Source organism: Panthera tigris, chromosome B1 (genome assembly GCF_018350195.1).
Source record: "Panthera tigris isolate Pti1 chromosome B1, P.tigris_Pti1_mat1.1, whole genome shotgun sequence".
Taxonomy (NCBI): domain Eukaryota; kingdom Metazoa; phylum Chordata; class Mammalia; order Carnivora; family Felidae; genus Panthera; species Panthera tigris.
The window spans coordinates 24029942-24044356 of NC_056663.1; the positions used below are offsets into that span (position 1 = coordinate 24029942).

General features: G+C 33.4%; 1 protein-coding gene across 2 annotated transcripts in view; it reads left to right on the plus strand.

Moving 5' to 3' along the window:
- SGCZ (sarcoglycan zeta) overlaps positions 1–14415 on the plus strand; it is a 542868-nt gene that overhangs the window by 114568 nt on the left and 413885 nt on the right. The window lies entirely within an intron of this gene.

A 14415-nucleotide genomic window follows, 5' to 3' on the forward strand; every position in this document is an offset into this window, starting at 1 on the left:
TCAGTATCATCAATAGATATTGGCACTCATGAAGAAGTTTAACTCAGAAAATACAGAAAACATTTTGTCATATCTGTGTCTTAATGTCTAAATTTTTATCATATAACACTTCAAAAATCTCTTTTGGAAAGAGGTGCAAGCAGAAGTTGAAAATGTGAGCTGGTTGCTTTATCTTATTCCATATCCAGAGTATTTGAGCAATCAGACCTTCGAAAAGGATATGTTCTGGCAACTTTAACATTCTATCTCTTCATTTATTCTATGATATTCTACTGTTATCTATAATATTCTCTTCTTTCAAAATGTATCCCCTTTCCATCAAACTCTTTCTTTTTTTTTTCTATTTCATGCACACACATATACACACACAACTTATGCTGTCCATTTGCCATTTATCCATTGTTTTTATTCCTTTCAATCATCTTAATGAATATTTAACTAGATGTTTCAAATTTGCATGTTTAAAAATGCATTTATGTCAGCTAGCCTGTGTCTACAGCTTCACAAAGCTATTGTAAAGGGATTTGTTTTAGAAAACAAAAGGATGGGCCATTCTCCAGACTTCCCTTGTGCTCCTTTTGATTTTTTTCCAGCTTACACACTGTGTGCCCACAACACATACTTTATGTAAATGTAAATGTGGAGAAATGGCTGTCCATGAAATTCATAAACCAAAAAAAAAAAAAAAAAAAGAAAAAAGAAAAAATACAAAACAAAACCAAAACCAAAAAACAAAGAAAGTCTAGAGTTTTGTTATAGGTCTTTACATAAAGCAACAATGACATTTGTATTTAAAGAACCAGCACAGTATCAGTCTACAAACTGGCATGTGAGCTTCTGAGTGCCTAATGGATCAAATGAGTTGGTAAAGTTTATTAATTTGAGTGGTATATGATTAACTTTGCTGAGAGAAAAAAAGGTACCAGCACCTTATTTCAGAGTCATTATTAAAAATAACAACCAAACAAAAAAACAGATTCTTTGGATGCATAAAAAGAGTATCACCATGCCTTCATTTACACTTATGTAGAAAAGTTCTGTGGCTAGGAATTAGTTCTGTATAGACATTGTTTACTCAGAGCTACTCAGTGTCTAAGGAGTTTGACATTATCTACCACTAGGCTACTTGTAGGTGGGAGGGAAAAGATACTTCTTTCCAATTGTTGGTGGAAAACACATGAACTTTCAAAGTAGATAATTGGGATTTTTTTTTTCCAGAGTGTAACATTGCAGATTCTATAATTATTCTTTGGACATACTCACTTTCATAAGCTAAAATTTCAATATGTTCCCTGTATTTCAGTAAATTTTACTGGCTTTATTGGTTTTATAGATCTAATAAGGCACAGAATTTATTCAAAAAAATGAAAAAGCTTCAAATATGCAAGTAGTCCAAATTTGATGCATAACCCATATCCTCAGTAAGGTACCACACAATCAAAAGCTGTCCATGTGGAAAACATGAGCTGAAGGTCAAAAAATAAGATAAGACAAATAAATACAATACAATACAATACAATACAATACAATACAATACAATACAGTATAATACAATACAATACAACAGAGTAGCAGAGTAGGGAGGTAATAGTAATGATTACATTTAACTGGAAAGGCGATTTATTACATAACTTTTCTAACTATACCATACTTTAATACTTTGGTGCCTAGGAGTAAATGGAATTAGAAATAGAAATATTTACCAAAAAAGCCCTAAAATTATGAAGGCAACTTGGCTAAATGTTTCTACTTCTTAAGGTAATCTAAATGGGTTCTGTTCAACCTGAATTCAGAGACTTCCTTTTTTCTTATTTTGGTAATAAAATCAACTCTTCTCATGTAAATATAATGCTTGGTGGTTAAAAACTTCTGTCCCAAGAATGAACTGAGAGTCGTAATGAGGAGCACTGTCAGCTGCTTATTGGTAACAATCACAAGAAATTAGAATTGCTCTCATAAATGCTTTGTGGGCAGATTGTATACAGATTATCAAATACAAAACATTACATTCTAATCACTTTTCACATGAAATCTGATTTTTGCAGCTAGAAGTAACAGATTATCATATATTTGAATGTTAAGATAATAAATTTAGGGGCTTTGAAAAATACTGAAATCATTAATAGCCACAGTATGTCTTTTGTCACTTGGATGTTGCCTACAAACATCCATTTGATCATTAACATTAATTGTAAACCCAGGTATTGAGTCACGAGGCTTTGTGGATTATTAGAATAGAAACTTTATATAGACACAAAACCAAACCTCCTTAGATTCTTTCTATGTGTTATGTCATAGTGCATGTCTACGTCTGTTGCACCTACATAGGGTAAAAAATGTTTGGATGCGTCTTTAGTTTTCTCACACAATACTATTTGGGACTTCATGAGTTTACCTTAGTCTAAGATATGGGCTTCAGCCTTGCAAGCTTAGAAAACTGACTTTTTATCAGACCTAGAGGCAATCTGTTACTCAATATTAAACTCACATTCACTGTCTTATGCCCTTGATGCTTAAACTCGAAATGCAGACTTATTAACAGGTGACAAATACAACTGTCTTTCGTCCTGGAAGAGTCAGTGTCTACTGCTGTTTCTCTCGGTAGGCAAATAGGCAAATAATACTCAAAATGTTATATAATGACCATAGGATCTACTCTAGAGGAGTAAAATTAATTCACTGTTTAAGTCGTTAGGATAAAATTACCTGAAACATTTGCAACTAGACTAATATTCCCCCATGTGGATCCGTGTTGCCAAAATTTTCCTCTGGGCTTTCTCTTCTCTGCATTTTCATAGCAGGGCACAGTACTTTCTGAAAGACCCAGTCTTCTTTCAGATAAGTTAATATGTTCAGTCTGGGAATCAGTAAATCTTGGAAGCTAAGACATTTCTGTGCACAGTATTGCCAACTGGTTAAAAGCATCAGCTTTGTAATCAGGTGCCCGGAGTTCTTTAACTGGCCTTGATATGTCTAAGATATTTGACATGATACTAAACTTTTCTGAATCTTAGTTTCCTTTCATGTAAATTCAAATGACCAAAAATACCAGTGATACTAAGTGGCTAGATGCAAATGCATAAGGGAGTAGGAATCAGGAAGACTTCACTGCAGTCAAGAGATTTGGGGTCAGTAGATTGAAGTCAACTCTTTTACCCAAATAAGAAAGTGCTTCTTATATTCTATGAGTCTAAAAAAAAGGAAAGAAAAAAATCTGTAAGTGAAATAGAACTTGGTTCTTACATTATTTATTAACCTTTTCTGAAAAGCCATTACCTTTTTCTCAAGCCACTTATACTGTAATATATTTTTAGCAATAGAATGTGTTTAGAATATAGATCTCTTTGATGGTAAACTCACATATTCTGCCTTTAACATATAAGTTGTGCATATATGCACAACAATATATAACTGAATTATTTTCATGGAGGGTATGAAAAATAATTGTCTTACTGTCAAACTAATTATTTAAGCCTTATATACTCTGCCATATTTCTTCTTGGTGTAGATTGTGTCTGTGCCCCTTTAGCCAGAAATAAAGTGGCAAAGAATTTTCCAAGGATGTTTTTTAGATTTCTCAAGAATGGACATAAACACTAATTTACACATGTGAAAGCATAAAATGAATATCTAGCTACTATTATGTATTGAAGGGAAGGTCAACATATTTATAACTATAATTTAAAATATTGCTGTATTTTCAATTATCATTTCCATAATTTTAAAAATTATAAATGCAAATTTTAAAATTTACATCAGCAGACATTTCTACCCAATGTCCAATTTCTCTATAGTTACAAAAATCATAATTTATGAATGCGATATTGCTCAGATACATTGTCACAAAAGAACATCCATACAGATTGATAAAGTATTGATACATAATAGGATATTATCAATATTTTAAAAATACATAAAACCTTAGAACTTTTTATATTTGAAGTAAACTAAGTTTTAAAAGTATCTTTGGGGGCACCTGGGTGGCTCAGTCAGATGAGCATATGACACTTGATTTTGGCTCAGGTCATGATCTCACGGTCATGGGATCAAGCCACATGTGGGGCTCTGTGCTGTGTGTAGAGCTTGCTTGAGATTCTATCCCTCTCTCTCTTTTTCTCTCCCTCTCCTCTACTCTCACTCTCTCCCTCTCTCTAAAATAAAAAGAATTAAATTTAAAAAAATAAAATATCTTCGCCTAGTGTTTCAAATCATTGCTTTTGTACATTAGGCTGTAATAAAGTGCACACACATGCATGAACATATGTGCACCAATCTCAAAAGAAACACAGTAGATTTAATTAAAAAGAGTCAAATCCAGGGTACAAGAACAACAGTAATAACTTTTGAAATCTATCTAATCCTTCAGTGAGTAGTGTGGCTGTATCTCAAGTGTTCTGTTATAAAATTGTTCACCTCTTCATAAATATTTATTGCAAGCCTGCTGTGTGTTACATACAAGGTTAGGTCAAAAGAATATCAGAATTAATAAGATCAGTTCCTACCCTTGAGGACATAAGAGAGCACGTCCCATGATCAGAGTAGTATCAGTGCAGTATGGCAAAGACCCAAACCAAAGTCATCCTAGAGTGCTGATGGTTTCTGTGCTATTTCCTGTCTTTTTTTTCCTACTTTATCTGGAGTTGACTTTACTTCAGTTTGGTTTCTAATGTTGGAATGGTCCCTGATTACCCCTAGGTTAATTGCGGTCTATAAGACACAATACAGCATAAAGCAAAGCCTGACAAAGAGGTATTGGTCAGTTAGGAAGAAATTATTAATGTGGAATAGAGATTCAGATTCAACTCTACTGGTTTAGCACTGTGTTAATATTTTCTGATTCTTGTATAAATTTTATTCCAGACTGTTTTGGAATGAACATTCCAGAAATTTGGCATTTGGCCATATAGTAACAGCATTGTCAGATATTTCAGGTTTTTGTTGTTGTTGTTGTTGTTGTTGTTGTTGTTGTTGTTGTTGTTGTTGTTAAGGTGCTGTTTCCACATAGAGTGTATCCTGAAACACTGGAAAATTATTTAATATCTTTAAAAAATGGGTTTGTTGTTTTTGCTACCAAACTGAGGGGGGCATCTGAAATTTGACTATTTCTTGGCTGTTGAAACTTTTCCTAGTATTCTGACATTGGGCAAATGTGTAATAGGCCCTGCCTTATGTCTTAGGATTTATTGTAGAATTATTCTAGGGTTTGGTATCTTTGACTAGTCCAATTTAGCTTTGCATTTGGAATTAAAGATATTTTTATCTTTACATAAATTAAGAGACTATTCTCAAACACACTGCCCTAATTACTAATAACTGCCCTAAAGGCTATTTTCCCAGCTACACTTATTAGATTTCATTCCATCCTTATGATTGTTTTTTTTTTAGTTTTCAGAAAACAACAATAGAATAAAATTATTTTTACTGTGTTAATGTTCAGTTTGGACTTCTAAGGAACTCTAGAATCAATTTACAGTTATTATCATTTTAGTTTAATCCATATCTGTGTATTCTAGTTTTAGAATAACTAGTGATTGGTGCTTGACAATTCATAAATTAAACAAAAACATATTATGATAGGTTTTAAAGATTCATACTATAATTATTTGGTACTTTTGTAATCAAGGATATTAATACAATAAATATCCCTGTGTTTTTTTTTAAATTGTTTTTTGTACTCTTCAACTTATTATTAAATTGAATTATCCAAAGGGCAGCTCAGGGACAGCAAACATTGATGGTAAATTAATAATCAACATTACTGTGATAAAAATCAACTTAAAAGTCAATTAAAATAAAGAGATAACAGAATATCATTTTTAACACACTTACAATAAAGTAGAAAATGACTAGAAGTTTTCAACCTCTGAATTGTATATAGATCATTTAAAAAATATTTGGTATATAATCACACATGTTATAAAAATATTTTGTCTATAATCACACATTATAACAAAAGGAACCATGTACTGTCTATTTTGTGTTTGTATATTTTTTTGCTCCATGGATACATGAGTTTCATTTTTATGTTATAAATACTATGTTCTTGATCAAGTGGATGAAACTAATATCTTTATTTTAATAGTGGATTAAAAATGCCGAATGCTATTTAATTTGGACTGATTAGAATAGGAGCTGAATAAATGTGTGTGGAATGAATGAATGAGAAGTCTTCTGCTCATACTCTCTTAACTTCTCCATTGACTTATTCTTTTTCTAGAAGTGTGTATTTCTTCCCCAGTTCAAGTGAGCAGATAAGCAATGAGCAAAGCATCAGGGTATAGCATTTTGTTGCAAAATGGGAAATTTAGAAAGAAAGCTAATGACCAAAGGTCAAAGAAGGAGGAACCTTAGAGTAATGATTACCAATCTTCCCTACAGCTTATGAGCTCACGTTCTACATACGCTTCGCCAGATACATTCTCATGATGTTTAGATGCTGAGTATGAACACCTTTGGTTTCTCTGATAGGGTAGTTTGGCCAGGATATCTTCTTTGAAGCATTCTCTACCTCCAAATGCTTTTTTTAGGGAGCTGCTTTAGAGTCTGGGCCTGAAGAAACAGATCTGACTCCAAATTTTGTTTTGACAACAAAGTACAAATGTAACGGTAAGCAGGTTAGTTAGCCTCTGTGAGTTCTAGTTATGTCTTGTTAAATGTAGCTGATAATATCTACCAAAGAGAATTGTTGTGAACTCTCAATAAGTACTAAGTAAAGTATTGCTTGAAAGGATTTCTCTCCTAGTGTTTGGCAAATAGCTGCTCAGTCAGTTTTATTAACCTTTAGTTATTGATACCTAATAAAGAGGCACACATTACAATTTTCAATCATTGCCCAATCAATGATCCCAGTGTTGAGGAAGACTACTGCCTACCTTTACAATGCTAACAGGATATTTTAAATCTACTTTTGCAGGATTTTGACCTAGGAACTACATCATAATTTTCTATAGCTTCCCAGTAACTGACATGCTTTATGAGTCATTTCTTTGCTCTAATGGCTTGCTCCCCCCTTTTTTTAACCTTTCCCTGTGTTCATCTGTTTTGTTTCTTAAAATCCATATATAAGTGGAATCATTTGGTATTTGTCTTTCTCTGATTGAATGATTTCCCTGAGCATAATACACTTTTACACTGTTGGTGGGAATGCAATCTGGTACAGCCACAGTGGAAAACAGTGTGGAGGTTCCCAAAAAGTTAAAGATAGAACTACCTTCTGACCCAGAAATTGTGCTACTAGGTATTTACCCAAAGGATACAAAAATACTGATTTGAAGAGGCATGTACACCCGATGTTTATAGCAGCTTACAATAGCCAAATTATGGGAAGAGCCCAAATGTCCATTGACGAAGAGTGGATAAAGATGTGGTAATTTGTATATATAATGGAATATTACAATAGAATATATGCAATGGAATTTATATATATAATGGAATGTTACTCAGGCATCAAAAAGAATGAAATCTTGCCATTTGCCATGACATGGATGTAGCAAAAGTGTATTATGCTAAGCAACAGGAATGATTTTAAAGGCTTTTGTTTCTTATAATAATTTTTTACCCAAAACAAAAAATCATCAGTTCAGATCTTCTAGAAATTTTTAACTTGCTTGAATCATAGAAACAATTTTTTCGAAATTTCACTCATTCACTCAGAAACTTGAAATAAAGTGACCACTATATGTCAGGGAGCTGGCTATATTCAATGGGGACCTTAAGGAAATAGATGTAAATCTTATCTTCAAATAGCAGATCCTTACTTTTAGATCAAATTTAGACAGTATTTGATACTAATGCATTTTATATGTTTACATTATAACACAGAAGGATCCTTCATAATATTATTTTCTGACTTAAGTTATTAAATTATTAAGTCACTTTTTCTGACTTCATAGCTAATTTGAGCATAATTTAATGATTTTAATACTTAATGCATGGACATATTTTCTTATTGACATATGTGATGAATTGATACTCTGGTTGGTAATTTATATGACACTAGGTCTTGCATGGAAATGTACCTTTCAATAAGTGTATAATTTCAACAAGAAAAACAGAATCCAGTCATATATATCATATTTTTCACAATTATACAATGGATCAATTGCAGAACTGGTGAGATATTTTGACACAGAGTTTTTTATGATAATGAGAATCAATACTGAGGTTCAACTGTATTTTTCCAGTTTTGTTCATTTTTAGCTGATGTGTGTCAAAATTATTTTCTACTATTCATTCTTCTTATTGTAACTTTTTATATTGAAATAGTTTAAAACTCACAAGAATTAGTAAAAAACATTTTAGGATCTTCATATACCCCTCACTCAACATCTGCCAGTTATCATATCTTAATAACCATTTTACTGGTTACTCTTCGAAAATCTTCAAGAATTTTTCTTCCCCCAAGATTATCATAATTTTATCTAATCCATTTGCATTGCATTTCTTTATATCTCTAGACCATCCCTTAAAGGAAATATACCCAGAAGAATCTTGAAATTTCATTATCATTGTAGACCTTTTTTAAAGAAATATGGAGTAATCCTGAAAACATTAAATTATCTGATGATATTTATTTTTTTATTATTATTATTTTTTGATATTATTTTTTTTAATTTTATTTTTTATTTTTTAAAATTCACATCCAAATTAGTTAGGATATAGTGAAACAATGATTTCAGGAGTAGATTCCTTAATGCCCCTTACCCATTTAGCCCATCCCCCCCTCCCACAACCCCTCCAGCAACCCTCAGTTTGTTCTCCATATTTATTAACAAAAAACTAAGTTGGACACAGAAAAACAAATACTATATGATTTCACCTATATGTGAAATCTAAAACAGAAAACAAATGAATAAACAAAGAGCCAAAACACACCTATAAATACAGGGAAAAAACTGATAGTTGCCAGAGGGGAGGGTGGGTGGAAAGGGATGGGCAAAATGGGTGAAGAGGAGTGGGAGATACAGGCTTCCAGTTATGGAATGAATGAGTCACAGGAATGAAGGTACGACACAGGGAACATAGTCAATGGTATTGTGATAGCGTTGTATGGTGACAGAGGGTAGCTACGCTTGTGGTGAGCACAGCATAACATATAAACTTGTTGAATCATTATGTTGTATACCTGAAACTAATGTAACATTGTGTGTTAACTATTTTTTTATAAAGGAAAAATAAGTGAGTTTTAAAATCCTAATGGATTGTATTTTCCTTTTCAGAAAAAAAAATTATCAGTACATGACACTTCAAAACAAACTTAGTTGTAGTAGGATTTCTTTCCTTCCTATTTAAGTACTAATTTTTGGTAGAAGCAATAGTTTTAATTGCAACTCATGTGGAGAGGGAATACAGTAGAGAATGTCATTGCTAATCAAATGATAACCATGATCCATTTTTCTACCAGATGAATTATTTTTCCTACTATGACCCACTGCATTGACTTTACTAAAATTATTATTAGATGCATAACTAATTACGTAGTAGTTTTTTAGGAGAAAGAAAACAAATTTTTGTTCCGATTCACTGAAATCTATTAAACTTTCTTTCAACCTGTGTAGATTTCTTCAAATTAAAAAAAAATGTGTTTTCTTTTTGTTCAGGCAGAACACTTGGAATGTATCATACTGAAATTTAAATAATCAAATTTAAATAATGTATTTTAATGATGTCATTTAGCCCTAAAGAAACTGTTTATATCACTTTAAGTGACTCGCTTGTTTCAGTGTGTAGCCACCAGCACCACAGTCAGTGCACAGGCAGATGCCTAAGATTGGGTACAAATTCCAGGATACGGTTTGGATCCTGAACTCTAACACAAATCACAGACTATCGCTGAGCAAACCTAGAGGTCACAAAGGCTTTTCTGAAGAAATATGATATGCTAGTCTCACTTTATTAATTTAAGTATAAAATAACTAAGAACAGCTTTGTTGATCTTAGCAGCTAAATTCCCCTCTGTTTAGTCATAAGAATGTACCGTGGTAGATGGCCCGAGAAAATGTTTCAGAATTGCAATGGCTATCAGTAATATCAGCCTAAAATATTCAGTGTTCTGTCATATTCACTGGATATTGGAAAAGGCATAACAATGGTCAATTTTAGATAGAGTCTTCTGCTCCCTGCAAAATTAGCTCTTTGCTTACCTATCTCCTGTATAAAACAATGAGTGCCTCAGAAATAAAACTCTTTCGTGTTTCCTTCCCCATTACTGCAAAATACCCCGCATGTATCAAATGATCAATAAATATTTACTTTTTGGTTGGATGAAGAAAGGAAGAACGAAGGAAGGAAGGCAACTAAGGCAAGATAACCGTTCTAAAAACAGAATGCATGGTTGTTCCACTTAAGAAGTTTTAAGTACAAGGAAAAAGTCACTCATCTCATCTCAAATATTAAAAATTCAAGAGCATTTGACAGTCATGTGCAAGTGGATGAGGGGCAGAGAGAGAGGGAGATGGGGAATCCCAAGCATGCTCCCCACTGTCAGTACAGAGCCCCTCATGGGACTCAATTTCACTAACCGTGAAATCATGACCTGAGCCGAGAACAGGAGTCAGACACTTAACTGACTGAGCCACTCAGGCACCCCAAGATCCTCATTAATATTTTAATTAATCCAAAATAAGTTATGATTTACTTTTTAGTGTGGTTATTTAGATGTAATAATCATTTGGCTTTCAAACTTTACCAGGATGCACTAGATATACACAAATACTATCTTGAAGAGAGAGTAATGCATTGTATCATTTATTTCTTTGGACTGCTTGCTCTGGGAACTAGCAGTCCTCCAAAACTGTAAATTGAGCTATTTTTGAAATTACATTGTCTGACATTGGAGGGAAACTACGAGCTAAAGAAAGAGAGAATTATATTGTTAAAATTATCGTTAATGAATCCGAATTTACTCCACGCTCTTGAAGTCAATTTAAGGGGAATAGTTCGGTCTTTGTCTTCTATTATACCATATGCAAACACTACACTACACACACACACACACACACACACACACACACACACACACACACACACACACACTACAAATTTGCACTGTAAGTCAGTCTGTGACTGGTTTTCCCTTGTATTTTTCTACATTACCATTTTTTTTTTAATGGAGGGGATGCTCTTCTGCTTGCTTTCCCAAAGTTTAACAACTATTAACTCTTCTTTCATTTCAGATTCTTCTTTCAAAATGCCGCAGTTTTAAAATTCTCAGCCAATTCAAGGTCTGTGTCATTCACCCCCTGAGTTGGCATAGTTATTGAAGTAAGAGGTGATTACTCTGTTGGTGTTCATTCTCTACGTAACTATATACCAAAAACTGCTAATAATCCAGTTAGCTTTACTTGGATGTTTATTCTAGCACCATTCTGTTGCTAAAAAATAAATATACTCTCGTAGTAGATTTTTTTTTAACTCTGAGGCAGAAATAATGTTCTTCTCCATCATCTGGATACTGCTGTGACTTTTAGTGCTGTACCTTGGATACTCAGGCACATAAGGGTCTCCAGGAACCTTATATAGTGCCATTAAGCTATTTCCACAATATTTTCAAAGTATTCCTTAAATTTTAACTAAAACTTACCTGGGAAGATTTGTGGCATATACTCTTTTCTAGAGGAAAATATTTTTTATTGAAAATCAGTTGCTTCTGTATTTGTTTATTTGTGTGGTGAAATTTACTGTACTTTAAATCAAGTTTTATGCTGGAGTTTTAATTGTGATATTTATTCACATAGGGCTGGTTTCATAGGGCCTAGTAAGCTCTTCCTCAGGGATTCTAATACCTTCTACCTTCTAAGATTATTTAGCCTTAAGCTTCCTCACATAAGATATTATTAATTGCATTAAGGAAGCTAGTAGATAGACCCATTCAATCTAGTAGCCATAAATTATGGTGGTTAGATGTTTTGGATGCGATTAGAGTGTAAGAAAGGAAGTAAACTACTAAGAAGGGAGACAATATTTGGGATTGGGAAGTAAACGAAAAGAGAAGATCATCTATTAATTGACATACATTAGATTCCTTCTCTTTCTCTTTGTGCCCAATCTTTGCATCCTCTCCATAAGTCAGGGTTGTTTCAGGATTCTTGTATTCTTGGGAGCCACTAGAGTCCTCACTACTGTGGTTTTTAGATAGGTCACATCTATACATATGTAGATCTTCATTATCCATTATGGTCAAAGAAATTGATTTTTCCACAGAAGCGCATTCTCTTAACAGTGTTATTGCCATTCAAGTCCTACTAAAAATATTCTCGATGGACACATTTTAACATAGTTTCAAAGTAGTTCAACTATTTTTGATGACTCATATTCGCTACTAAAAATTCAGTGGTGAGCACACAATAGTACAGTTATGTGTCAACCTCCTTGTCCCTTCAGGGAAGTCATGGGTCTTCTGTATCTGATACATTTAAATGATATCTGCTAAATTCTGGACATTCCAGAGTGCTCTGAAATGTGAGTGTGAAGGGCCAGAATGCTCAAAAATATTTGATCAGTTTGACTTAAACTGTTAACAAATAGAAACGTGCTCAGAGTCAATTTTTTTGACAGTACGTAAAAGTTCAAATTAGAAATAATAGTTATTAATTCATTGAGTGATCTGTGAGGAGTCATAAGTTCTAAACAAATAATATATATTAGATTACTGATATTTTGGGACCAATTAGAAGAAAAGGCAGTACTGTGTTTTAGGTTAATAAAATACAGTTTCTTTTATCTTCACAATTATTTTTTTCTTAGATATGTTTAGAATAGGCATGTTGTTTTTATGAGAGTTCACATGATTATCTATAATAGCATATTATGCAAATGAATGTTTTTGTCTACTGAGAAAGGTGAAGATACTTGTTTAGAATCTTTCAGGTTAAGCGTTTGGCAGATTAAGGATGTTTAAATATTTAAATGTGTTTATGGGGTAGAATGCCTAAAACCAGGCATTGCCTATTATGCAGCACTTATGCATTCCTAGTTTATAAAGTAATTTTTCTTTAATTACTATTCCTGATAGGAAACTGAAAAGATCCAATTTCCATGCACACTGCAAATTTTGAAAACATGTTTCTGCAAAGGGGCATTGGTACGTTTAAATGTTATTATTGTCTGCAGTGAAGATGAGACTAAGGGAATGCTTGAGGAGTGAAAGTCAAAAGCTTCAAGCAAAGCATTCCTAGAAGAAAGATAGACCTACAATCGTTGCTAAAATTGTTCCATTCCTCCCAGGAGGCACGTTTAACGCGCACACCTCAGGAGACACGTAGAAATATTAGGGTAAAAGCAAGGGGATTTTTCTTTTGGTAATATGGGCATATTAACATTAAATATCTGCATTGTATATTTAATGCCTCGTATGTAGGCCTGGTCACCTGAAGAGTAATCCTAGACGAAGGCTAATGCATCTGAGTGGAGTTCTCTACTGAGCTGATTGAAGCTGACAGCACTTTGCCGTTTGCGAGGAAAACTTCGTGGGGAGTTAGGAGCAGATGCTAAACAATATGGCACATTTGATTTCATGCTGCTCACGCACACCAGCCCCTGGCAGTCTTTATGAGGTCAGAGGATTAGTGAAATTGCAGTCAGCAGGAATACAGGGCATATAAGTAGAAAGAGCCAAGCAGGTGTGCTAAAATGAGTTCGAGGTGGGCTTTCCCCAGGTGTGTCTGACTTGCCCTTCAGCATATGGCTGTAGGATCATAGGGGAGAAGTTAATGCTTAGAGAATTCAGTCCAAATAATGCACGCAGTTAGAGCTTTATACATGTTGAATATGAAATATACAGGTGTGTCGGACTAAACATATGCAGAAGTTAATTTTAATGTTTCCTTAAAACTCTAAATGTTGGTGATTATTCATAAAAATACATCAATATAAAACAAGAAAATATGTTGATGACAAGGAATTCAATTTTGGTTACAAGTCATTTTTTGTTCACATGGTTCTGGCTTTTATGGTCTCAATTTATTAACCTATAAAATTAGGATATTGGAATGAATGATATCTAAGATTCAAAGATCCCTTCCACAGATGAAAAAAAAATGCCTGTTTTATAAATCTCAGTATTAGAGTTGGCTTTGTTAGTTTTATTTATTTATTTGGTTGGTTGGTTGGTTGGTTCTTGTTTTGTTACATTAGACAGGGGTGCAATTAACCCAGTGATTATCAGCTTGGAGAAGGGAGACATTTGGACCAGAGAAGTAGGGCCTTGTCATCCTCTTTCCACTATAAAGTCACTTTTGTCCTATAAGTTATTAATGGAATTCTGCTCTGTAGTTTGGTTGTGTTTAGAGCAAGGAGCTGGGGGAATAAAACTGATAACCACTGAGAGAATTTATTTTAAATAAGAAGGAACTAAGTCCCCAGATAAAAATCACAAAGCTAGATGGCAACACATTCGGAGTTTGTACAACATTAATT